The sequence below is a fragment of the Tachyglossus aculeatus genome, chromosome X4, assembly GCF_015852505.1.
Source record: "Tachyglossus aculeatus isolate mTacAcu1 chromosome X4, mTacAcu1.pri, whole genome shotgun sequence".
NCBI classification, from domain to species: Eukaryota; Metazoa; Chordata; class Mammalia; order Monotremata; family Tachyglossidae; genus Tachyglossus; species Tachyglossus aculeatus.
The window spans coordinates 13,778,030-13,804,026 of NC_052098.1; the positions used below are offsets into that span (position 1 = coordinate 13,778,030).

At 45.2% G+C, this 25,997-nt stretch overlaps 1 protein-coding gene and 1 non-coding gene across 3 annotated transcripts in view; both read right to left on the bottom strand.

Moving 5' to 3' along the window:
* The window catches only part of TJP2 (tight junction protein 2), a 123,767-nt gene extending 118,269 nt beyond the window's left edge, over positions 1-5,498 (bottom strand). For both annotated transcript variants that reach the window (XM_038769385.1, XM_038769387.1), the window contains exon 1: positions 5,334-5,498. The gene's annotated coding sequence lies outside the window, so the exon portion shown is untranslated. The remainder of the gene's footprint in view (positions 1-5,333) is intronic.
* Positions 5,499-15,247: 9,749 nt separating this feature from the next.
* LOC119948409 lies at positions 15,248-15,386 on the bottom strand. Its single transcript, XR_005456806.1, has one exon. It is a non-coding gene; the product is annotated as a small nucleolar RNA SNORA7 (small nucleolar RNA).
* Between the last annotated feature and the right edge of the window lie 10,611 nt (positions 15,387-25,997).

Consider the following 25,997-nt stretch of genomic DNA (forward strand, 5'->3'; position numbering starts at 1 on the left):
ACAAATAAAATAGTCATAAATACGTACAAAACATATATACATATATATAGGTGCTGTGGGGAGGGGAAGGAGGTAAGGGGGGGGATTGGGAGGAGGGAGGAAGGGAGGAGGGAGGATACCATATAGCCATACGGACTGTGGGATATTTGAAAGAAGCTCAGTTAGTCGATCTCTTAAAAAGGCACATTGAATTATGTTGCCATAATAGTCACAAAAAGTCAAAGAGGATAAGAACACATGGAAATAGTAGTTCAGACCAAGAAAGAAATACCAGGTATGGCTTTTAGTGAGTCTTCTGAGGAAACGGCACTCAAAACTATTTCTTTTCATTTGAGTATCTTCCTTTCAAGGGAGTCTTTCTATTAAAAATAATTTGAAAATTCCTAAGGGCACCACTATGCTGATAGCATCAAAATCCAGACGTGTTTTCAGGGTGAGTTAAAGTACTCTGGAAGGAATTTGGGGGATTTCTCAACTTGCAACTATTTATTGAGATTGGGCATCATTTCTGAATCATTTCTCTTCTTTGAACAAGAGTCCCGAGAAGCTGAGAGGTCTAGGCCTCAAGCTAACCCAGCCCAACTCAGTCCAAGCCAAACCTCAGAAATCCAGCCAAATTCAGGCTTCATTTCTGGGGAGATGGACCCGTATGGGGACCTCCATCTGTGTGTAATATTGCAGATACATGTCAGTGCTAGAATGACTGTTTGTCAGGGGACCTTGGTCTCTTTAGATCTGAGAAGACCTCTAAGAACTGAAGGGGCATGAAGGCCATCTCACCCTGATTGACCTGAGCCCAACCTGAGGGGTGACCTGGACCCAGGCCTGCGGGCTATTCCAAGGCCTGGGCAGGGCTCTACTCTGAACAACAGTTGCCAACTTGTGTTGCCAACATGTACTTCCCAAGCACTTAGTACAGTGCTCTGCACACAGTAAGCGCTCAATAAATACGATTGAATGAATGAATGAACAGTTCTTGTATCCAAACTGACTCTTGGATGCTAAATGACACTTTTTTAAAAAATAGTTTACAGATTAATTACACAGCATTTGAAGAAGGTCTAAAAGGTCACAATAATTCAACAATTAAGTTTGACTCCTATCAAGTGCTTCTAAAACAGAATCAAGTTTTACAACTATGGGTATTAGAAGTCTACCATTTGATCTATTTAACATTCTGTAAGAGGCAAAAAGCATCAATGCACACAAGTGCATTCTAATGATTTCCTCAGGCCCTCTGAGTCACACTGAGATGGCAGCACCAATCAGCCTTTTAGTGACCCCAAAACTATCAACAATCAACATGTGTGTGCTGTCAACCTTGTTCAAAGGCACTTGGTCCCATAGCTTTTGATGCAGAAAGTAAGTTCTGCAGGTTTATTCATTTAATTTGACCTACCCTTAGCTGTCAGAGCTATTGCAAATAACCCGGGGCTGAAGAGGGGGAGGTGGGAAGTGGGAGGCATGGATAAGTCAGTGGAGGTTTTTCTGACATGCTAATAAAAATAATCATGATGGTATTTGTCGAGCACTGTTCTAAGCACTGGGACAGATACAAGCTAAGCAGATTGACAAAGTCCATTGTCCCATATGGGGCTCACGGTCTCAAACTTGTCAGCTGTATGACTTTGGGCAAGTCACTTAACTTCTCTGTGCCTCAGTCACCTCCTCTGGAAAATGGGAATTAAGTCTGTGAGCCCCACGTGGGACAACGTGATTACCTTGTATCTACCCCAGCGCTTAGAACAGTGCTTTGCACATAGTAAACGCTTAATAAATACCATCAAAAAATCCCTATTTTACAGATGAGGGAACTGAGGCACAGAAAAGTGAAGTGGCTTGCCCAAGGTCACATAGCAGACAAGTGGTAGAGCTGGGATCACAACCCAGGTCCTTCTGACTCCGAGGCACATGCTCTATCCACTGGGCCATGCTGCTTCCCCATGCTACCTTGCCTAAACTACAGTATCTATTTTTCAAATTCTTGATCAGGTACCTGTTATCCTAGGACACAGGCACTGAGACTTTCGCTTTACCTTGGAATTATACTGTTGTGTGCTCTGCTTTGGTAAACAACATTTGGAGCTAAATGCAGGATTAGCAGGAAAGACACCCTGAATGACAGCTTGCATTTAATAGAAACCTTCATTCTAAAGCAATTTACCACAAGTAATCACTTTATCTCAGTCTTTTCATCTCAAAACCGGGGCTACTTTCGGATTAAAATTAACTCATGTTTGTAAAAGGATTTGGAATCCTAGGATTATAGGAATGCCTGCAGAACAAATCAATCAGTATTTAATGAGCGCCTACTGACTGCAAAGCACTTTAACTGAATGTTTGGGAGAGAACAGAAGCAGCACACACCACAGGGAGCTTACAATAAAAAGTGGGAGAGAGACAGATAAAAATAATTTATGAATAGTAGGAACAAGAATAAAATACACAGTAGGGAAATTATGGCAGGATTAAATGCTAGATAAAAAATCAGAATAAATCAATGAATGCACAATTGAATTGACATATATACATAAGTGCTGAGGATGAGTATCAATACTTAAGTGCTAAAGGTGGTTCGATTTAGGATGATGGGATTAGTAACGTTACTGGTAAGCAAGCAAGCAAACAACCCAACCAAAACTGCAGCTACTTCTACAGCAACTTAACCTGTTAACACAAGAGATCCACAGTCAAAGTGCCTCGTTTAGGATTCAAAATATTCTAGAGTATTTTCATCAGCTTCCTGGCAAGTCTCCCTGCCTCCAATCTCTCCCTTCTCCATACTAGAAGCACAGCTCAGCCCACAACTCTTCACTTCTCAGAACCCTACGACTTCTCATTTCCCCTCACATGAAGAAAAACATCTTCACGTTTGTCTTAAAGGTTCTCCAGAAACTTTCATTTTACATATCTGTTCTCTTCTCCAGCCACTCCCCAGTTCATTCTCTTTGCTCCTCCCTAATAATAATAATAATGATGGCATTTATTAAGCACTTACTATGTGCAAAGCACTGTTCTAAGCGCTGGGGAGGTTACAAGGTGATCAGGTTGTCCCACGGGGGGCTCACAGTCTTAATCCCATTTTATAGATGAGGTAACTGAGGCCCAGGGTGGTTATGTGACTTGTCCAAAGTCACACAGCTGACAATTGGCAGAGCCGGGATTTGAACCCATGATCTCTAACTCCAAAGCCCGTGCTCTTTCCACTGAGCCACGCTGCACCCTAGCCAACCTTCTATCTCATTTTCTCCCATCTCCACGAACTCGCTCACACTGTTCCCCTGGCCTGGAATTCCCTCTCTGCCCAAATCCACCACCACAGCTTTCCCCATATCCAAAGGCCTCCTAAAATCCCAACTCCAACAGGCCTTCCCTATTTAATCCCCGACACCCCAAACTGTACAAATGCACCAGCCATTTCCAGCGCATATATGCATTTCTACCCCTCTTCAGCACTTGAGTATGTTTATTTAATTGTACATTCACTATTTATTTTGATTACTCCGGTTGTAAATATTCTTCTGTCTCCCCGGTTAGTTTTTAAAGTCCTTGTGGGTGGGGAAAGCATTACGTGTTTGTGCTGTCCTTTCCCAAGCACTTAGTGTATTGCATGAATAATAACAACAACAACAATAACAGCTTTTAGACTGTGAGCCCACTGTTAGGTAGGGACTGTCTCTATATGTTGCCAACTTGTACTTCCCAAGCGCTTAGTACAGAGCTCTGCACACAGTAAGCGCTCAATAAATACGATTGAAAAAAAAATTATAGTTGTCTTTGTTAGGTGCTATGTATGTGCCAAACACTGAGGAAGATACAGGATCATCAGGTCGGACGCAGCTCGGCACTGGATCCAGAAGGCACTCAATGAATAGTAGTAATCGTATTACTACTATTCCTCAAGCAGTGGGTGCTTAAAGGAGGCCAGGCATTATAAGATCTTTCACCAAAGTCTGGTTTCATCATAAAGATACACATGTATTCACCTCTCTAACCACCTAACCATCTTCCTCCTACTTGCAAAACAAGTGAAGGCCTCACACGGTCCCTAGTCCAGGATGAGAGGGCAAGTGCCTTTGTATACGATTTACCCGCTCCAGCTCCTGGAAAACCAAGTCACCCCCGCCCATATCTGAGCCTGCAAAAAGCAATAACACATCCCTTGCCCTCGCCCTAATCCTGAAACCATTTTCCGGGCAACAGATACAGAAAGGCTCTCCCGTCCAAGAGATAATATCTCAAAGGGAAACAGTTTCAATCCCGACTCCTTCTGTGTTTAAGGCTCAGGAGTGGAAGATGGGGGGGGGGGGGGCTGGCGACAGAGTTGGAGGGAGCGTGCTCAGCTTCGTTCGAGTCCGCGATGGAACCAGTTCCATCCGAAGGGGCAAAAACCGGCGGCTCCAGCTGGGAACCCCCGAATCCCTCCAGGGGCCCAAATGTAAACATAACAAAACACCCCAGAGAGAGTACGGTGGCGTTCTCCCGGATTTCAAAAGGCGGAATCCAGGTGGAGCAGCATCACCATCGCCCAAGAACCACGCAACCGCACCCCTCGCCACCCCCGCCTCTCAACTCTAAAGTAGCGACTCGGCAGGGGCGCAGCCCCGAATCCTTACTACAACGCACCCCGAAGGTACGAGGAAAGATTCCGGCCGGCCAGCCGGCCCCTTTGGGGCCTGCCCGAGGGGGAAACCTGTAGGCTAGAGCCGACACGGAAGGACACGGACTCGGCTTCTCCCCGTTGGGGAAAAAGAGCTGGAATCCGGGGAGGGGGCGATCGATACTTGCCTGGAGCCGGTGGTCGCGGCAGCGGGGAGGAGGACGGAGCTAGAGAGGGGCCGTTACAGAAAGGCTGTAGCCGGGCCCGATCGCCTTGGGCTTTCTCGCTGCCACCCCCGTCCCCCTGGGATCGACGAGATTTCCGGAGCCACCGAGCAGGGGTGGACCCGGGAATGGGCGTGAAAGAGCTACCGCCGTTGCTCGCGAACGCGCTTTTGTGTGTGTGTGTGTGTGTGTGTGCGCGTCTGTCTGTCTTTCCGTACTGTTGTGAGTCAGGCTATTTCCTGTTGAGAGGTTTGGGAGGGAGGAGGGCGGAAAAAAACCAAAACCCCAAAACCCCCACCACCACCCAGGAGCTCCGGCTCTCCTGGGCACTTCGCTCGGGCTGCGGATTGTCCAGAGAAGGGGAGGGACTGTCTCTCTATGTTGCCGACTTGTATTTCCCAAGCGTTTAGTACAGTGCTCTGCACACAGTAAGCGCTCAATAAATACGACAACGAATGAATGGAAGGAAAAAAGAAACGGGGAGACGGCACAGTAAAAAGCCCGGGCACCTGTTTCTGGGTTTCTTGCTTCCCCAGGAGCGCAAGATTGGCAGTCTCCTTGGTCCGGCCAAGAGGAGAGGTTGCTACGACGGTGCAATCCCGCTCGCTGCTGCTCTGCGGAGCGGGCCGAAGTGGCGGGGCCAAACTCCGAGAGCCCTGGTCTGCCACCCGTCCCCAACCCGGCCGACTCTGCCTTCGCCCTTCCCCGCGGTCCCAAATCTCTCCGTTTTCCAAATCGCACCAAAGCGCCTGAGGGTTTCGTACTTTTCCTTTTTTTTTTTTTTTAAAAAAAAAGCCCCAGTTTCCTTTCTGAGCAACTTCCAAGGGCGTGGGGGGAAGGGGAGGGGATAAAGGAAAGGTTACGGTTGTCCCTCGGCAATTTTTAGCGTGAACGCAAAAGTATCCCGTCAACTAGTTTAAGCGCGGGGGTGGGGGGGCGTTATTTCGATTTGGGCTGTTTTGAGTCTTTTGCTTGTTTTTGTCTCGATGGAAACTCTGCCGGTAACTTAAACTTTTCCTCTCCACCCTTCCCCCATCCCTCCGGGATTGCTCGACCAATGCAGCGCCACAGGAAATACCGGTTTGAGCGCACACAATAGGTGTGTGCTGGCAGCGCGCTCTGCACGGCATCTCTTCCCTCCCCCAGCTTACTCACTTCGGGCTATCTAGTGAACCCTCGACGCCTGAAACTCTTTGGCCTGAAAGTTCCTCCTCTACCGCCCAGGTGTCACTTCCCAGCCCTCTCCCACTGCGTTTTATAAGTACATGTGAAAAGCCCCCTTCCCCCCCGTTTTTTTAAGGAACTCAACCATTACAAATAGATCCTGGGAACCTGATGAAGGAAAGCAAGCTTCAGCCGTATTTCTGGAGCATCCCCTGGCTATGGGGAGGATGGAACAAGTAGCGAAGTGCTTAGGAGATACAGAAGCGCTGAAGTGGTGGGATAATGAGAGTAATCCAGTAATGGTATTTACTGAGCATTTACTGTATGGAGAGCACTGTGCTAGGCACTTGGGAGAGTACAACAGTTCCCTGTCCCCAGTGAGCTTAACAGTCCAGAGGGGGAGACAGGTATTAGAATAAATTACAGATATGTACATAAAGGCTGAGGTGGGGTGATAATATTAATCAATTGTATTTATTGAGTGCTTACTGTGTGCAGAGCACTGTACTAAGCGCTTGGGAAGTACAAGTTGGCAACATATAGAGACAGTCCCTACCCAACAGTGGGCTCACAGTCTAGAAGGGGGAGACAGAAAACAAAACATATTAACAAAATAAAATAAATAGAATAATAATAATGATAATTGGCATTTGTTAAGCACTTACTATGTGCAAAGCACTGTTCTAAGTGCTGGGGAGGATACAGGGTGATCAGGTTGTCCCACGTGGGGCTCACAGTCTTAATCCCCATTTTACAGATGAGGTAACTGAGGCACAGAGAAGTTAAGTGACTTGCCCAAGATCACACAGCAGACATGTGACAGAGTCGGGATTCGAACCCATGACCTCTGACTCCAAAGCCCTTGCTCTTTCCACTGAGCCACGAATAGATATGTACAAGTAAAATAGAGTAATAAATATATACAAACATATATACATATATACAGGTGCTGTGGGGAAGGGAAGGAGGTTAGACGGGGGGGATGGAGAGGGGGATGAGGGGGAGAGGAAGGAGGGGGCTCAGTCTGGGAAGGCCTCTTGGAGGAGGTGAGCTCTCAGTAGGGCCTTGAAGGGAGGAAGAGAGCTAGCTTGGCGGATGTTGGGAGGGAGGGCATTCCAGGCCAGGGGGATGACGTGGGCCGGGGGTCGACGGCGGGACAGGCAAGAACGAGGCACGGTGAGGAGATTAGCGGCAGAGGAGCGGAGGGTGTATTATTAAGTATTATTAAGTAATATTAAGTACTCAAAGGGTACTGATCCACCATGTACAAGAGAGAGGGGGTAGGAAATGAGGGCTTAGTATGGGAAGGCCTCTTGGAGTTGTGATTTTAATAAGATTTTGAACGTGGGGAAAGCAGTGGTCTGTCATTGGAGAGGAAGTGGAGGCAGCAGGTAGACAACGCGCTCAAGGAGTTTGGAGAAGAATGCTAGGAGGGGATGGGGCGATACCTGGAGGAATCTGGATCAAGGGAGGGATTTTTTAGGCTAGGAGAGACATGAGCATATTTGAAAACAGTAGAGAAGAAGCCATTGGAAAGTGAATGGTTGAAACTTGGCAGTCAGGGAAGGAAGAAGGAAGGGGACAAGTGTTTAGATAAGGTGTGAAGGAATGGGATCAGAGATGCAGGTAGAGGTGGTTGACTTTGAAAGAAGGCAAGAGATGGCCTCTTGAGATGCTAGGAAAGATGGGAGAGTTGAGGGTGGGGGTATGAGGAGGGAGGAGCAGGGGAGATTTTAGGGAGATCAAGCCTGATGATGGTTTCAATTTTCTCAATAAAATATGTGGCAGGTCATTAGGGGCAAGGGATGGGGTTTCAGGAGGTAGTTAAATGTCTGAAACAACTGGTGTAGGCAATGGGCATGGGAGTCAATTAGGATGGAGAAATAAGGTTGCCAGGTGTACAGTTAAAGTAAATAAGGATGAAGGTAAGGTCAATTTGATGGTTGGATTTCCACCTGTGGCATTCTGCAGCTTGTGCACAGGAGTGGAGGACACCCGCAACCTTGGTGTCATCCTCGATTCCACTCTCTGGTTCACCCCTCATCCAATCCGTCACCAAACCTTGCCGGTCTCACCTCCGCAACATTGCCAAGATATGCCCTTTCCTCTCCATCCAAACCACTACCCTGCTTGTTCAATCGCTCATCCTATCCTGACTGGATTACTGCATCAGCCTCCTCTCTGATCTCCCATCCTCCTGTCTCTCCCCACTTCAATCCATACTTTACACCGCTGCCCGGATCGTCTTTGTGCAGAAATGCTTTGGGCATGTTACTCCCCTCCTCAAAAATCTCCAGTGGCTACCAATCAACCTACACATCAGACAAAAACTCCTCACCCTCAGCTTCAAGGATCTCCATCACCTCACCCCCTCCTACGTCACCTCCCTTCTCTCCTTCTACAGCCCAGCCCGCACCCTCCCCTCCTCTGCCGCTAATCTCCTCACTGCCTAGTTCTCGCCTGTCCCGCCGTCGACCCCCGGCCTATGTCATCTCCCTGGCCTGGAATGCCCTCCCTCCGCACATCCGCCAAGCTAGCTCTCTTCCTCCCTTCAAAGCCCTACTGAGAGCTCACCTCCTCCAGGAGGCCTTCCCAGACTGAGCTCCCTCCTTCCTCTCCCCCTCCTCCCCCTCCCCCTCCCCATCCCCCCCACATTACCTCCTTCCCCTCTCCACAGCACCTGTATATATGTGTATATGTTTGTATACTCTATTTTATTTGTACATATTTATTCTATATATTTTATTTTGTTAATATGTTTTGTTTTGTTGTCTGTCTACCCCTTCTAGACTGTGAGCCCGCTGTTGGGTATGGACCGGCTCTATATGTTGCTAACTTGTACTTCCCAAGTGCTTAGTACAGTGCTCTGCACACAGTAAGCGCTCAATAAATACTATTGAATGCATGAGTGGAGGAAACATACTGTTGAGGTGATCCATGGCTATAGGTTAGTGGTATGAGATTGGTGGAGGGACAGGGGAGCAAGGGAGTTGACTTCAGTGGAGAAGGTAGTCTAGGTTTCAAAAACCAGTTAGGGCATGATTACTTTGGAATTGGAGGGGGTCAAAAGATCAGAGGTTTCTGTGGGGTAACAGAACAGAGTAAGAGGAGTGGGTGTGTGGGAGAGAAGGCAGATGAGGTTGTGGTCAGATGGAGGGATTAATCAGGGAAGGTCTCATGGTGATCATATTTCAGAATGGCTTTGAAGATGGGGAGAGCAATGGTTTGCCAGATGTGAAAGGGGCAGGAGTTTGAGGTAGAAGGGAGGGCCCGAGCAAGAGGTCAGCAGCAAGAAAAATGAGAACGAAGCCCAGTGAGTAGGTTGGCATGGTTGACTTGGGATCAGTGAAGTGTGTACTGCGGTATAATTCGAGAGGAGCGAAGATAAGTAAGTGGGGAGAGCTGATTGAATGCCTTAAAGTAAAAAAAATACAGGGTCACTACTCTCCAGGAGCTTACAGCCCAATGGAGCAGATGGACAGGTATAATATACGTATACAAGCAAAAAATGAACAAATTGTTATACACACAAGTGCTAAGGTGGCTAATGGGATGATCAGGCTGGGGATAACATGTTTTTGGAAGTCTCATCCAAAGGGTGTTCTGAAGTGGGTTAGTGATGGAGACAACTGATTTCTCATAGGGAAGAGTTATCGGGTGTTTACAACCTTTCCATCCAACCAAGGAGCCTTTAAAACACTGATTTCTAACCTTTCTAAATTACCCAATATATTTTTGTCCTTTGTTCTGTAAGATGCCACTGATGGTGAAATTCACCTATGGCTGCATTTGAGAGTAGTTGAAAAGTCAAATGTGGTATCTAAAATTCCAACCATACTGTGCAACATCACAAAGCCTGGCCTTGGCAGTGCTGACCCTTTTGTTGTTTTCAGAACCTACTAAGCATCGAAGCTATGCTCACCTCAACTATTTTGGTGAATGGGACTTAAGAGAATGGACCCTAACAGCTGCATTATGGAAAGCTGAAATTGGGACTACGGAAGCAAGGAAGACAGTCTCTCCCCACTCCAATCCATATTTCACTCTGCTGCCCAGAACATATTTCTACAAAAACATCCAAGCCATGTTTCCCCACTCCTCAAGAACCTCTACTGGTTGACCATCCACCTTGGCATCAAACAGAAACTCCTTACTGCTTTAAAGCACTCAATCACCTTGCCCCCTCCTATCTCACCTCGCTGCTTTCCTTCTTCAACTCAGCCACACATTTTGCTCCTCTAATGCCAACCTATTCACTGTACCTCGATCTCATCTATCTTGCCGCTGACCTCACCCATGTTCTGCCTCTGGCTTGGAACATCCTACCTCTCCACCTTCAAAGCCTTATTGAAGGCGCACCTCCTCCAAGAGGCCTTCCCCAACTAAGTCCTCATTTCCCACTCCCTTCTGCTTCACCCTGACTTGCTCCCTTTAGTCATCTCCCCTCCCAGCCCCACAGCACTTACGCACATATCCATAATTTATTTACTTAATGTCTGTCTCCCCCTCTAAACTGTGAGCTCACTGTGGGCAGGGAATCTGCCTACTAACTCTTTTGTAGTGTACTCTCCCAAGCGCTTAGTACAGGGCTCTGCACACAGTAAGTGCTCAATAAATACAACTGATTAATTGATTGAAATATTTTTAGGATACAGCAAAAGAAAGCCTCAAAACTACTCCAAGAGAGCCATTCAATCGTATTTATTGAGTGTTTACTATGTGCAGAGCACTGTATTAAGCGCTTGACTTTCTGGATTTCAGTGCGCCAGGTTGGTCGGTCTGTCTGCCACAGTTATCGCCCTGTTTTCAGCTGGGATGCAGTATTGTCTAAAAATACTTCCCTTCCCCTCCTTATTTTTGGATTCCCAGTTTCAGCTCCACATACAGTAGACGTTAGGGTATCCAGCTGTAGTCCATTCTCTTATCTTGTCTTATTCAGCCAAATTGTTGAGGTGAGCATAGCTTCAATGCCCAGACTCCCAGACAGCATCACTGTTAGGACGTTTGCATAAAGTGGGGGGAGAGGATCATTGGAGGAGATGGAGCCAGAGGAGGAGAAAGAAAAAGGGTAAGAGGAGAGTGACAGAGGGAAAAGGAGCGCTAAAGGGGATGAGGGGTAAAGTGAGAGGGGAGGAGGTTAAGAGAAGAAGCAGGGGGAAAGGCAGAAAGATGAGGGGGTGTGGGAGGGTGCGTGACAACATACCTCCACCACTGCTTAGTCTTGACCTCACTCTCTCTGTTACCCAACCCTAGATTGCCATTGTTAACTTGCTGCCACCTGGGTTTGAGCATTTCTGCCTCTGCTGGGCAGGGGCATGTGGCAGCTAGGAGTCAGGGTCCCCATCCTCAGACACTTCTAAAGGTCAAATCAATCAATTACTGTGTGCAGAGCACTGTATTAAGGGCTTGGGGGAGTAAAAGGTGAAGAGTTCCTAGGCACATTAAAATGAAAAATTGGAGTAAGTCTGGTTATTTAATAGTTCCTTAGAGGCTCTACCATCATCATCATCTCTGGACTAAGGTTTAATATGAATAGTCGTACAGAGCTTAAGGTCAGCTGACTTGTTTTCTTCATTCATTCATTCAGTCATATTTATTGAGCACTCACTGTATGCAGAGCACTGTACTAAGCGCTTGGAAAAGTATAATACACCAATAAACTGTGACATTCCCTGCCCCCATGAGCTTACAGTCTGGGGGTGGGTGGGAGGGGGAGACAGATGTCAATACAAATAAATAAAATTACAGATATGTACATAAGTGCTGTGGGTCTGGGAGTGGGGGAAGAGCAAAGGGAGCAAGTCAGAGCGATGGAAAAGGGAGTGGGAGATGATGTCTAGTCTATGAAATGATGTTCTACTGTGAAGGCAGCTTTGCTCTAAAGTACAAATGTGGGAATGGCATGTTCTTGGTGGTATTTTATATATAAAAATATTTGTTTCATTGTCTCGTGTTTGCAATGTGATAGAAATTTTGAAAAGAAAGAAGATTTCTATTTTGCTTAGATTCTTGGAAAAGGAATACATTCTAAAATACAATTTATTAATTGGCATTGTGTGCTTTTCTCACACACTGCCCTTTTCATCCATTGGTACATACATCCTGTACTTGTTTTTCTGTGTTTTAATGCAATCAGCAGAATTCAGTTTCAATAATTACAGTTTTAAAAACAAAACATTTAAAAGTCTGCTCGCAGACATTTGAAGCCCATGAGGCGTCACTGGAAGAAATGGGGGCAAGAATTTGGAGTTCTTGGCTCCTAGCACTTCCACTCCCACTGGAGAAGCACGAGGTGCTACCCCCTGGTCCCTCCCTGAAAGACAAAGCTTCATTCAGTGGCCTCCCAAGGGACAGGGAGCTGCTGTGGGTTCCATTCGGCCATATTCACCCACGCACTTGGATGTCAGAAATCACATTCTGAAATAGGACAACTACCATGATGGGGAATTAAGTTTTCTCTACCCACTAGACTGTAAGCTCCTCGTGGGCCGGGATCTTATCTGCCAACTCTATTGTGCTCTCCCAAGTGCTTAGGATAGTGCTCTGACCACAGTAGGTGCTTAGTCAAAATAACTGAGTGATTACCAATAAAGGTAAAGGATGTGCAGCCTCCCTAGGGTCACTGGAACGGAAGTCTGGGGGAGATGGAAAGAAGGGAGACGGACTCTGGCCCTTAGTGGGGGGGTTGTGATTGGAGAGATTACAGCTCTGTGGATCAAGGGAGAACACCCCATCTTGGCCACAGTCTCGGTCCATTACTCTGGCTGTACCACCATTTAAGGAAGTGAAGCCTGCTCATTTGGATGGGAGAATCTGGTGCCTCCATGTTCCTTCAAAGTCTCTGTGGCCAGGTTTGTGATAGCTGTTCCAATTTAGTGGTAAGCCATAGTAGAATTATGGGAAGAGGAGGAGCAGGGAGAGAGAGAGAGAAGGTGGGGGGGGTCATAGAGGGAAGGAGGTTTTGGCCCCTCCCAACCCCACCAGGATGTAAGTCATTGAAAAGTTTACATTTGATTTAAATGAGTCAGGGTTCCTAGTGTAAACAGTTCCTTTTCCACCAATAAGAGGGGAGGAAAGCAAAGGGAGGAGCCTGAGATTGCAACTGCTCTTTCTGGAGCATTGGGTTAAAGGTCCTTACCTGCTACACTCACCTACACCACACCCTAAAGTCATCTAGTCTTGTGTGTGTGTCTGTGTGGGTGGGAGGAAGGGGGAGGGTCTGCTATTTCTTAAAACTTATTTACATAAGCAATAATTTGGATTGAGCATTATATTCAGACTTTCACTTTTAGGGTTGATTTTTAAACCCAAACTCTGCCACTTACTGCTAAGAAAACCTGTCCGATTATTCTGACTGCTTACTAGTATCCAGTTACAAACCTCGCTAACTTTTTTGGACTTTGCCCTGCGAAAAGCACATAGATGCAATTTGCACAACTCACCTACTAAAGCTTGGTGAGATCAGTTTACAACAGTGGCCAAAGATTGCCCCGGAGTTTCAGTTCAGCTTCTAATGAATACTGAATATAATAAGCATACAAGAAACCAGAGAATGGGTGCCTCGGGACTGTAATTGTCTCAGGATTTTAAGGGAGGGGATATTAGAGGAAGCAAGAAGGAAGTAAATGCACTACTCGCAAAATACTAGCACAAGGGGGACACTAAAATATTGGGAAATAAAATAATAGCAATGATAATTACTACTTAGATTAGAAACTTGTGACTGAGTTGCAATTGCATTGCTCCTGGGCTCATTTTGCCTGTGTAACTAAGTGGGTACTGGCAGCTTTGGTATTTTCATTCATTCATTTATTCACTCAAACATATTCATTCAGCGCTTACTGTGTGCAGAGCCCTGTACTAAGTGCTTGGGAGACTACAATATAACAATAAACAGACATATTCCCTGCCCAGAACGATCCTACAGTCTACAGGGGAAGACAGACATTAATATAAACACATAAATTACAGATATGTACGTAAATGCTGTTGGGCTGGGAGAGGGGATGAATAAAGAGAGCAAGTCAGGGTGACGCAGAAGGGAGTGGGAGAAGAGGAAAGGAAGGCTTAGTCAAGGAAGGCCTCTTAGAGGAGATATGCCTTCAATAAAGTTTTGAAGGCGGGGAGAAGGATTGTTGGATTTGAGGAAGGAGGGCGTTTGAGGCCACAGGCAGGATGTGGGCGAGGCATCGGCGGCGAGACAGACGAGATCGAGGTACAGTGAGAAGGTTAGCATTAGAGGAATGAAGTGTGTGGGCTGGGTTGTAGTAGGAGAGTAGCGAGGTGAGATAGGAGGGGGCAAGGTGATTGAGTATACCCCTCGACAAAGATGAGTTTACAAATCAATCATTTGCATTTATTGTTTACTGTGTACACAGAGCATTGTAATAAGCACTTGGGAGAGTACAACAGAGTTAGAAGACATGTTCCATATTCCCTGCCCACAAGGAGCTTATTAAGTGTGTCGATTGACTAAGGAACTAAATTTGAGTTAGAAACCCCCAGAGAATAATCTCCTTTGGTGTCCTCTCTTCTCTTCTGTAAACACTCCTGGTGAGCTGAAAATGAAAACACATGCTTACCTAGTGCCCAAATCAACTATCTCATCATTGATTTGCCAATCTGGAAGGTTAAAAGGGAGCAGAGCTGAGAGCCTCAATAGGGCAGGAGGTTCAGATGTAACCATACAGTGGAGCAAATCTGTCTCAGGGGTGGACCTGTGAAGTGGCAAACAGTCCTCTTTGAGCTGTAGAGTCCCCGAAGGCCTAGTTGTGTGCTGTAACTATAGATGCTAAACTAACAACCCCCCTAGAATTCTAGGTAACAGGATCCTTTTAAACTGCTCTTAGAAACACCACAGGTATCAACCAGTCTCCTACTTCTCTCACTACAGAGACTGCTTCCTGGATAATATCCTCGAGTACACTGATCTCCTAATGTGTGAAAAAGATAGCTAGACTCAATCAAGGCTCATGCCCCCAAAATTCCAGAGGCTCTACCATGCCCCCCAACAAGGCACTCAGCAATCTATCTTGTCTCAGCTTATGCCGTCAAGTCATCTCCATCCCACAGTGACTCCATGGACACCTCTCTCCCAGAAAGCCCCACCTCCACTGCAATCGTTCTGTTAGTGTATCCATAGAGTTTTCGTGGTCAAAATAGGTAAGTGGTTTACCATTGCCTTCTTCCACGCAGTAAACTCGAGTCTCCGCCCTCGACTCTCTCCCGTGCTGCTGCTGCCCAGCACAGGTGAGTTTTGACTTGTAGCAGATTGCCTTCCACTCAGTAGCCACTGCCCAAGCTAGGAATGGAATGGGTATGCCTCTGCTTGACTCTCCCTCCCGTAAGTCAAGACTGGTAGAGTAATGGAAACTCTCCAGGTGCCATCCTGAGAGGGGGATCTGCTATCAGTGAGGCTCAAGTAGATTCCATAAGCTGTGTTGTCAGGAGGGCAATGGAGTACTTGAGGAAGGGAGAGGGAAGGGAGAATCCTGCTTTTATCTGTTGGTCACTGGCTACTTTAAATGGCCAAGAATCAAAATGAATGGATCAATTAATCGATAGCTTTTGTAAATTTTTTTAATGGCATTAGTTAAGCACTATGTTCCAGGCACTGTACTAAGCTCTGGGGTAGATACAGGTTAATAAGGTTGGACACAGTCCCTATCCCACATCAATCAATCAATCAATCGTATTTATTAAGCACTTACTGTGTGCAGAGCACTGTACTAAGTGCTTGGGAAGTACAAGTTGGCAACATATAGAGACAGTCCCTACCCAACAGTGGGCTCACAGTCTAGAAGGGGGAGACAGGGAACAAAACCAAACATATTAACAAAATGAAATAAATAGAACAGATATGTACAAGTAAAATAAATAGAGTAATAAATATGTACAAACATATATACATATATACAGGTGCTGTGGGGAAGGGAAGGAGGTAAGACGGGGGGATGGAGAGGGGGACGAGGGGGAGAGGAAGGAGGGGGCTCAGTCTGGGAATGCCTCCTGGAGGAGGTGAGCTCTCAGTCAATCCCCATTTTACAGATGACGTGACTGAGGCCCAGAGAAGTGAAGTGACTTACCCAAGGTCACACAGCAGACAAGTGGAGGAGCTGGATCCTTCTGACTCCCAGGCCCACACTCTATCCACTAAGCCAACACTTCTCATTCATTCAATCGTATTTATTGAGCGCTTACTGTGTGCAAAGCGCTGTACTAAGCGCTTGGGAAGTACAAGTTGGCAACATATAGAGACGATCCCTAACCAACAACGGGCTCACAGTCTAGAAGGGGGAGACAGACAACAAAACTAAACATATTAACAAAATAAAATAAATAGAATAGTAAATATGTACAAGTAAAATAGAGTAATAAATCTGAACAAACATATATACAGGTGCTGTGGGGAGGGGAAGGAGGTAGGGCAAGGGGGATGGGGAAGGGGAGAAGAAGGAGGGGGCTCAGTCTGGGAAGGCCTTCTGGAGGAGGTGAGCTCTCAGTAGGGCTTTGAAGGGAGGAAGAGAGCTAGCTTGGCAGATGTGCGGAGGGAGGGCATTCCAGGCCAGGGGGAGGACGTGGGCCGGGGGTTGACGACGGGACAGGTGAGAACGAGGCACAGTGAGGAGGTTAGCGGCAGAGGAGTGGAGGGTGCGGGCTGGGCTGTAGAAGGAAAGAAGGGAGGTGAGGTAGGAGGGGTTGAGGTGATGGAGAGCCTTGAAGCCGAGAGTGAGGAGTTTTTGCCTGATGTGTAGGTTGACTGGTAGCTACTGGAGATTTTTGAGGAGGGGAGTAACATGCCCAGAGCGTTTCTGCACAAAGATGATCTGGGCAGCGGCGTGAAGTATAGACTGAAGTGGGGAGAGACAGGAGGATGGGAGATCAGAAAGGAGGCTGATGCAGTAATCCAGTCGGGATAGGATGAGAGATTGAACCAGCAGGGTAGCGGTTTGGATGGAGAGGAAAGGGCGGATCTTGGCGACGTTGCAGAGGTGAGACCAGCAGGTTTTGGTGACGGATTGGATGTGAGTACCACTGAATGCACAGCACTGTACTAATTGTTTGAGAGAGTACAGTAGAATGAGTAGGCATGATCCTCACCCTCAAGGATTTTACAATCTAGTGGGGAAGACAGACACTAAAATCATTTATGGGTAGGGGAAAGTAATAAAGGATAAAGATATGTGCATATGTGCTAAAGGAAGAGGGAAAGGATAGTACCAAATCTCTTAGGTGATGCAGAAGTGCTTAAATGGTAGTTGGGGTGGGGGTGGTATTGGGCGGGGAGGTGAGAGATGAATTAGGGAAGACCTCCTAGATGGGGCTCAAGAGCACATCCAATCTTCTTCACCACCCTCTTGGCTCTTCTCCTCTACTACTCAGTGAGTGATCTCTGGCAGAGTCAGAGGCGGAGGCAGCAGAATAGGCAGGCAGATTACTACCTACCCTGCCCAGCATGGGGAATGGCTCCACCCCTGCTCTAACCCAGGTTGCTTGGCACACAATAAGAGCTTTACAAATACCATCCCCAAACTAAAGTGGTGAGCCAGCATGTGACAAGTCTTGATTCACGACTGATACTCAGACTCACCCACCCAGAGGAAAAGTACAATGCCACCCTCGGGCCAACAGGACCAGTCATCCAGAGGACGTTGGCTATTTCGATACGCTCCCTGGAGTACCCAGCTAAAACTACAGGTGCACTGCTTTCCACCCCCAGGATCCTGCTAAGACATGCCTATGGGCTGCCTGCTAGAAACACTGCAATCTCGCAAATTCTATTCCCCTCAAGAAACACCACCACCTCTCTATGTCCCCGATTTCACGTTTGGACAGTTTCATTTTTTAACCACCCCAATTTATAAAGATCAAGGAGGACAACAGAGCCGGGAACAATGGAATGCGTTATGTACTAACAATGGCATGTGCTGCATGCACAAGTGAGACTTACTCATTGCAACAAGCTGAGGGACTGAGGGCCCTACATTCCAAAGGACACTCGGTACTTCCTGCACAAATTTTGTGCTGAACAAAATTATGTAAGGTTAGAAAGGGGGCTGGATAGGATCCATAGACGAATTTTGAATTCACAATGGATATTCACTCCATTGCTGATAAAGATCACATTGTAAATATGGAAAAGACATTTAGTGTTCACAGGACTCTCCCTTTTGCTACCCTTTCTGACCATTAATAAACCCGGGACCTAAAAATAATTTCAGCTGCTGAAGGAAGGATGTGATGCAGGTAAATAAGAAATTTAATAAAGATTAAACACAAGCAGCTCACAGTCCAGGTACTTTTCCTTAGGATTCTGATGCAGCCCTGTTCTGACCCTGATAAAATCTGTGTGGGGCAATAACAATGTGGCTTACTGGTAATATTTTTTTGTGGGCTGATGCTTGTTTGTCACCCATCAGCAAGGCTGCCTGAGTACAGTCAATGCTTAGAACAGTGCTCAGTGCTTAGAACAGAGTTTGGCAAATAGTAAGTGCTTAACAAATGCCATCATTATTATTTTCTTTTGTCTAGAGCCTGCCTAGATCAACAACCCACCTCCAAAGGCATTGGGTATTAATTTATTACTATTAAGAGTAATAAATAATAATTGTGGCATTTGTAAATATTTACTATGTGCTAAACACTATGTTAGATGTAATTCACTCAGATCACAGTCCCTGTCCTACAGTGGGCTCACAGTCTAAAAGGGGAACTAGAACAGGTATTGAATCCCCATTTTACAGATGAGGAAACAGACACAGAGAAGTTAAGTGATGATCCCAAGGATATACAGCAGGCAAGTGATGGACTCAGGATTGGAACTCAGGTCTCCTGGCTTCCAGCCCTGTACTCTTTTCACTAGGCCAATAATAAATAACAAAAGCAATGGTTTTCTTTGTCAGAGAACCCACATTCTCCCCCTTCTCTCCCTCTGTTTCATTTCTCTCTCATCTTCCCTTTCTTTGTCCCTTCCCCTCTCACCACACCCCTCTCCAAAACTTTCCTCTCACCCAGTGGGTGGGGGAGAAACAAACTCCTCCCCAGTAATCTATCAGTCAATGGTATTTATTGAGCACTTACTGTGTGCAGCAGCTATGGAGGGAAGCTATCGAGGTGTCGCGTGACAGTGAAACTCTGATAGCACTACAAATTCTGACAACAGGGGCTTTGTGTATCAGGCAGCTGTGAAATTGGAAAGAGGAAATAGAAATAATCCAGGAATGAAAGAGACCCTCCTTTCCTTTAAACAGAGACTAACAGTGAATCCACTGTGACAGGACTGTGTTCCCTGTTTAACATCAAGAACAAAAGCCAGAAGTGTGGGTTCCATTTCAAGTTGCCCTAGGCCAACTGAAACCCAGGACTCAAATGGTAAGCAGTATGAACTTCTGGTATGAAAAAGGAAATCTTTTCAAGTCTGAATCTGTACAGGGAAAAAAAAATCCCCTGAAGAACAAGGAAGACCCGTGTTGACATTCAGGCTGCCGGTAAATTCTATTGTCTCCTTCCAGAAGGAGTATTTTACTGAGTGTTCCATGTAGATCTTGATAGGTACAGCTCCCAACCTTGCCCCACTACTGGGGTTTCAGATGTGATAACATCAATAATTTTCCTTGCCTAGCTTGTCTGAGGGCCAAATGGTCTGCACGTCCACAGCTGTTCAGAAGGCCAGATCGTTTCTCAGTGTGAGGCGTGGCACTAGTAACCCTGCTTAGTGCAGTGTGTGCAGACAACAGGACATGATGTGTTCTTTCAGGTTTGGCACAGCAGCTGCTGCATATCAGAAGAAACTTTGAGAAGACATCTATCTCTGTGCTGGCCTTCTGACTCAGCAAGTGCGAGAGGATATTGGAATTTCCATAGGGGAGGAGAAGGGAGAGAGATTGGGAGGAGAAACTAGTTTAGTAGGGCCATCCACAAAGAAGAAAATGGCTTCCGATTAGCATAACCAAGCCCTCAAACTTGGACAGTATCAGGAAAGTGGAGCTTTATGGTGTAGTGGATAGAGGACGAACCTAGGAGTCAGAAGGTCATGGGTTCTGATCCTGGTTCTGCCCCTTGTTTGCTGTGTGACCTTGGGCAAGTCACTGCACTTCTCTGTGCCTCAATTACCTCATCTATAAAATGGGGATTGAGACTGTGAGCCCCACATAGGACAAGGACTGTGTCCAACTTGATTTGCTGGTATCCACTCCAGCACTTAGTACAGTGCCTGGCACATAGTAAGCGCTTAACAAAATACCATCATCATTATTATTATTATCATTATTAAAAGAAAGTGAAATTCACCTAACACCTTCCTGTGTTTATGACCTGATTATCTTGTATCTACCCCAGCACTTAGTACAGTGCTTGGCACATCAGCGCTTAACATATATCGCAATCATTGCTAATTATTATTCTCCCTCAGGTGGATGAGTAAATCCAACCTCTTTTGGCTGGTAGTAGTGACAGACCATTCAAGAGCTAAAGCAGCAGCATGACACAAAGAGGCAATGCTGCCAAACTCACCAGGAGATAGCATGCTGGCACATATGGGGCTGAATTTATTTTGGTTTTATAACTGCTTTATTCTTGCCCTTCCATCAACTTTCACTATCAGTAAGTCATTTTTGTCCATCTCCATCATTAGCTTGCAAGCTCCCTGAAGCTCAAGGACTCATATACTGCTATTACAGTACTTTTGCCAGCACTCGGTAGATGTCATTCATTGATTGATTAATTGATGTAAAGAAAATTGGGAGTTTCAAAAAAAAAAAAAGAGTATTCACTGGGTGTCCCCACACCTCCCTGAAATACAAATTCATATCTATTTCAGGAGTATGCTGAAGCTTCCAAATGTACAAGAACACGTTTTGGGTAAGGATGCCTTCTTCCTAGGGCATCACTCAGGTAACTAGAAAACTTTCCAAGCTACTGAAATAATTTTACACTTGTCCATGTCTTAGATATGTAAGGCATTTATATATGCTGTACTACCTCAACTAGCAATCTAGTTGGCTATGACTTTTCTTTTAAGGGCTTAGCACGGGGCTCTGCACACAGTGTAACCATTCAATGAATACCATAGATTGATTGATTCTCTACTCTTTCTGAACTCTCCATTTCTTTCCATGTAGCCCTGAACTTTGACCTTGAACTTGGTCTCCATTCCCACCCTAGTGTTACCTTTAAAAGTCAGGGTCAACACTATTTTCAGGAAAGGGCAAGAAAAATCTCCCAAGATCAACTGATGTCTCATAATGTTTGGCCTCACTCTTCTCACTCACATCTGCACTAAAGTAAGTATGTTTGTAGAGATTTATGGGCAATGGGAATTTGAGTTTATTATTTACATTTTGCACCAGGAATTTGCATTTCTGCTGCTCTCACCTACAAGAGGAAGAACTAGGATCATCTGCCAATACTGGCAGCAAATGACTGGAAGCAGAATTCTCTTTAAAACCACATGTGATCCTCAGTATCAAAATGGGAGGATGCTTTGCAAGAAGGGGCATCCATATTTTCTCTGAAACTGTAGCCTTGGAGGGGACAGCATCACTTATGTCTTATTCTACCACAATTCACTTTTAAAGCAGTTCGAGAAATCTACCCTTTAATAAAATCTTAGGACTCTAGAATTGGTCACACTAATCCAGTATTATTGTACAACATGTGACTTTTAAATGTGCATGACCGTATATTAAGGCAGGTTGGTTTTTAAAGCCCTAAATTAATCTCTCCCAATCGCCAACCCTTCAAAGACAGAGAGAGAGGGGGAAAAAAAAGAAGTTAACCTGCCACACAACTAAACTCATGTTTTCCCAATGGGCTCCTTATGTTCTGACAGACCTATGCTGGAATCCTTAACTGAAAGGAATGAGCAAATAGTGGGCAGGGAACTTTTAAACCTCGTTTAGGATTTGACAAGCTATTTCTGTTTTGAAATATCTTTTGTTTTTAAAAATGCTTTGTTTTTATAGTTAGGTGCCAGGAGTAAAAATGTCATGAAATTAATTACACAAATACTATACTATATAATTAGAAGGGCTGACACAAAAACAATTTGTAAGAGTTGGCTCATCAATTCAGAGAGTTACTTGCACTAGTCCTATAATTAGCTTGTTTTAAACATTGTGATTTTCCTTCTCTGGACATTGGGTAACTTGGAAAATGGCTCCAAAATGATTTCAACATGTTTGGTACTCTATTATTATTAATAATTATTATTTATTTTTTAAATGGCTCCACAGCTAAGCCTATAAAAACAAGCAGAGAACAATGCACTTATTATACAACAGTCTAATGTAGCACCTGCTGTACATTTTATATATATAGTCATGTCTTCCATAGAGGGCAAGTGTCTCATGCTCTGTCCTAAGAGCCAGAACCAGAGTATTTTGGGTTTTTTTCCTGGAGCCCAGGAGCTTGGTCCACTTGTTTTTTTTTTCTTTTTTTTAAAGTGCCGCCATTTGGCCTAGGCTCTGCATGGGAAGGAGGCAACCATGCTGAAAGGGCAGGAGGTGGCAACCATTTTGGAACAGATGAGGTGCTTTTCTCCACCTGTTCCCTCACTCTCAGATCAGGTTGCTAGGAGCCACTGGGGTCACTGATACTGACTGTAAGATCCTTATGGGCAGGGAACACGTCTGCTAATTCTGTGTATTGTGCTCTCCTAAGCTCTTAGTACAGTGCTCTGCCCCTAGTTAGCATTCAATAAATACCATTGATTGATTGAGGTTAGCCTGCTGGATGATTGGGGATTGCTCATACAACCCCAGGAAACCAGGAAATCCCACAGCTGCTATGGCAGTTTAGGAGAGAAAGAATTGTAAAATTAAAGGTTAACATTTCTATGCATATGATTCCCAAATCTCCACCTCCAACTCTGATATCTCCTTCTCTGCAAATCTTGTATTTCCTCCTAACTTCAGGACATCTCTAAGATTCATCTTCCCACCCAAATCCTGTCCTCCCCCTGAATTTCCCATTACTATAGACAGCACCATCATCCTTCCTGTCTCATAAGCGTGCAGTCCTCAACTCATCTCTCTCATTCAACCCACATATTCAATCTCATCAAATCCTGTTGGTTCTATCTTCATATCATCACTAAAATCTTCCCTTTCCTCTCCAGCCAAACAGCTACTATGCTGATCCAAGCCCTTATCCTATCCCACCTTGACTACTGAGAAGCAGAGAAGCAGCATGGCGTAGTGGAAAGAGCACGGCCTTGGGAGTCAGAGGTTGTGGGTTCTGATCCCAGCTCTGCCACTTATCAGCTGTATGACTTTGGGCAAGTCACTTAACTTCTCTGTGCCTCAGTTACCTCATCTGTAAAAAAAAAAAGGGGGATTAAGACTGTGAGCCCCACGTGGGACAACCTGATTACCTCATATCTACCCCAGTGCTTAAAACAGTGCTTGGCGCATAGTAAGTGCTCAACAAATACCATTATTATTATTATTATTACTGCATCTGCCTCCTTGCTGACCTCCTGGCCTCATGTCCTTCCTCACTCCATTCCATACTTCTCTCTGCTGCCTGGATCATTTTTCTAAAAAACATTCAGTCCACATTTACCTACTCAGGAACCTCCAATAGTTGCCCAGTCACTTCTCCACTTCCACATCAAACAGAAACTTCCAACCATTGACTTTAAAGTACTCAATCACCTTGCTTTCTCCTACTTTACCTCACTGATTTCTTACAGCCCAAGCACACTCATTTTGCTCCTCTAATGCCAACCTACTCACTGTAACTCCATCTTATCTATCTCACTGCCGACCCCTTACCCATATTCTAAACATATTCTGGGAAGCAGTGTGGCTCAGTGGAAAGAGCATGGACTTTGGAGTCAGAGGTCATGGGTTCAAATCCCAGTTCTGCCAATTGTCAGCTGTGTGACTTTGGGCAAGTCACTTAACTTCTCTGGGCCCCAGTTACCTCATCTGTAAAATGTGGATTAAGACTGTGAGCCTCCCGTGGGACAACCTGATCACCTTGTAACCTCCCCAGCACTTAGAACAGTGCATTGCACATAGTAAGCGCTTAATAAATGCTATCATTATTATTATTATTATATTCTGCCTCTGGCCTGGAACTCCCTCTCTCTTAAGGTGTAGTGGATAGAGCATGGGCCTAGGAGTCAGAAGGACCTGGGTTCTAATCCAGGATCTGCCACTTGCCTGCTGTGTGACCTGGGACATGTCACTTCACTTCTCTGGGTCTCAGTTACCTCATCTGTAAAGTGGGGATTGAGACTATGAGCCCCATGTACTGTACTTCTCACCAATAGAGAAGCAGCGTGGCTCAGTGGAAAGAGCATGGGCTTTGGAGTCAGAGGTCATGGGTTCAAATCCCAGTTCTGCCAATTGTCAGCTGTGTGACTTTGGGCAAGTCACTTAACTTCTCTGTACCTCAGTTACCTCATCTGTAAAATGGGGATTAAGACTGAGAGCCCCCCTTGGGAAAACCTGATCATCTTGTAACCTCCCCAGTAATTAGAACAGTGCTTTGTACATAGTAAGCGCTTAATAAATGTCATCATTATGTGGCTCAGGGACTGTGTCCAACCTAATTTGTTTGTATCCACCCCAGTACTTAGTACCACAATTACTATTATCACTATATCCGACAGACTCTCCTTGACTAAGCCCTTATTTCCCCTACTCCCTCTTCCTTCTGCATCATCCTTGCACTTGGATTTGTACACTCTATCCCACCCTCAGCCCCACAGCACTTATGTAGATAGCTGTAATTTAATATCTGTCTCCCCCTCTAGACTGCAAGTCCTTTGGGCAGGGAACATGTTCTGCTATGGTGTACTCTTCCAACACTTAGAACAGTGCTCTATACATGGTAAGTGGTCAATAAATACGATTGATTCAAAAAAGAGAAGGAACAAGCTTAGGAGAAGCATAAATTAATCAAAAAGGAAAAAGGAACTAAAAAGAGAAAGATGAAATCTCTCATCTCCTCTTTTGATCTATCCCCTCCACTTGTGCTTCTGACCCCATCCCTTCATACCTTTTCAATACACTTGGCCCCTCCTTTCATTCATTCATTCAATCATATTTATTGAGTGCTTACTGTGTGCAGAGCACTGTACTAAGCGCTTGGGAAGTACAAGTTGGCAACATCTAGAGATGGTCCCTACCCAACAGCGAGCTCACAGTCTAGAAGGGGGAGACAGACAACAAAACAAAACATATTAACAAAATAAAATAAACAGAATAAATATGTACAAGTAAAATAAATAAATAGAGTAATAAATATTTACAAACATATATATATATAGGTGCTGTGGGAAGGGGAAGGAGGTAAGACGGGGGATTCATTCATTCATTCAATTGTATTTATTGAGCACTTACTGTGTGCAGAGCACTGTACTAAGCACTTGGGAAGCACAAGTCGGCAACATACAGAGACGGTCCCTACTCTTCCTTCAATTGCCACCTTCAACTGTTCACTTTTTAATGGCTTCTTCCCCACTGCTTTCAAACTTGCTTATGTATCCTCTATCCTAAAAAAACAACATTCTTTTGAAATATGGTGTTGGAGATGGCTTTTGTGAATGTCATGGACTGCCCGAAAAACAAACAAATGGATTTTGGAGCAAATTAAGCCAAAGTGGTCTTTGGAAGGCCAAATGACAACTTAGATTAGCATATTTTGGACACATAATCAGGACTAATTCTCTGGAGAAGATACTAATGCTAGGAAACATCCAGGGAAAACATGGAAGAGGCAGACCAGCAGCTAGATGGATAGAGACCATAACACTGATAACAGAACCTTTAGAAAGGTTGTGGATTATGGCAGAGGACAGGATGTTCTGGAGAAAGTATATCCATGGGGTCGCGATGAATCGGAAACAACTTGATGGCACTTAATAATATTAATAACAATTAAAAAAACCCTTGACCCCACAGCTCCCTCCAGTTATCGCCCTAGCTCCCTCCTACCATTCCTCTTCAAACTTCTTGAGAGAGTTGTTTACACTTGCTGTCTCCACTCCCTATTTTCAA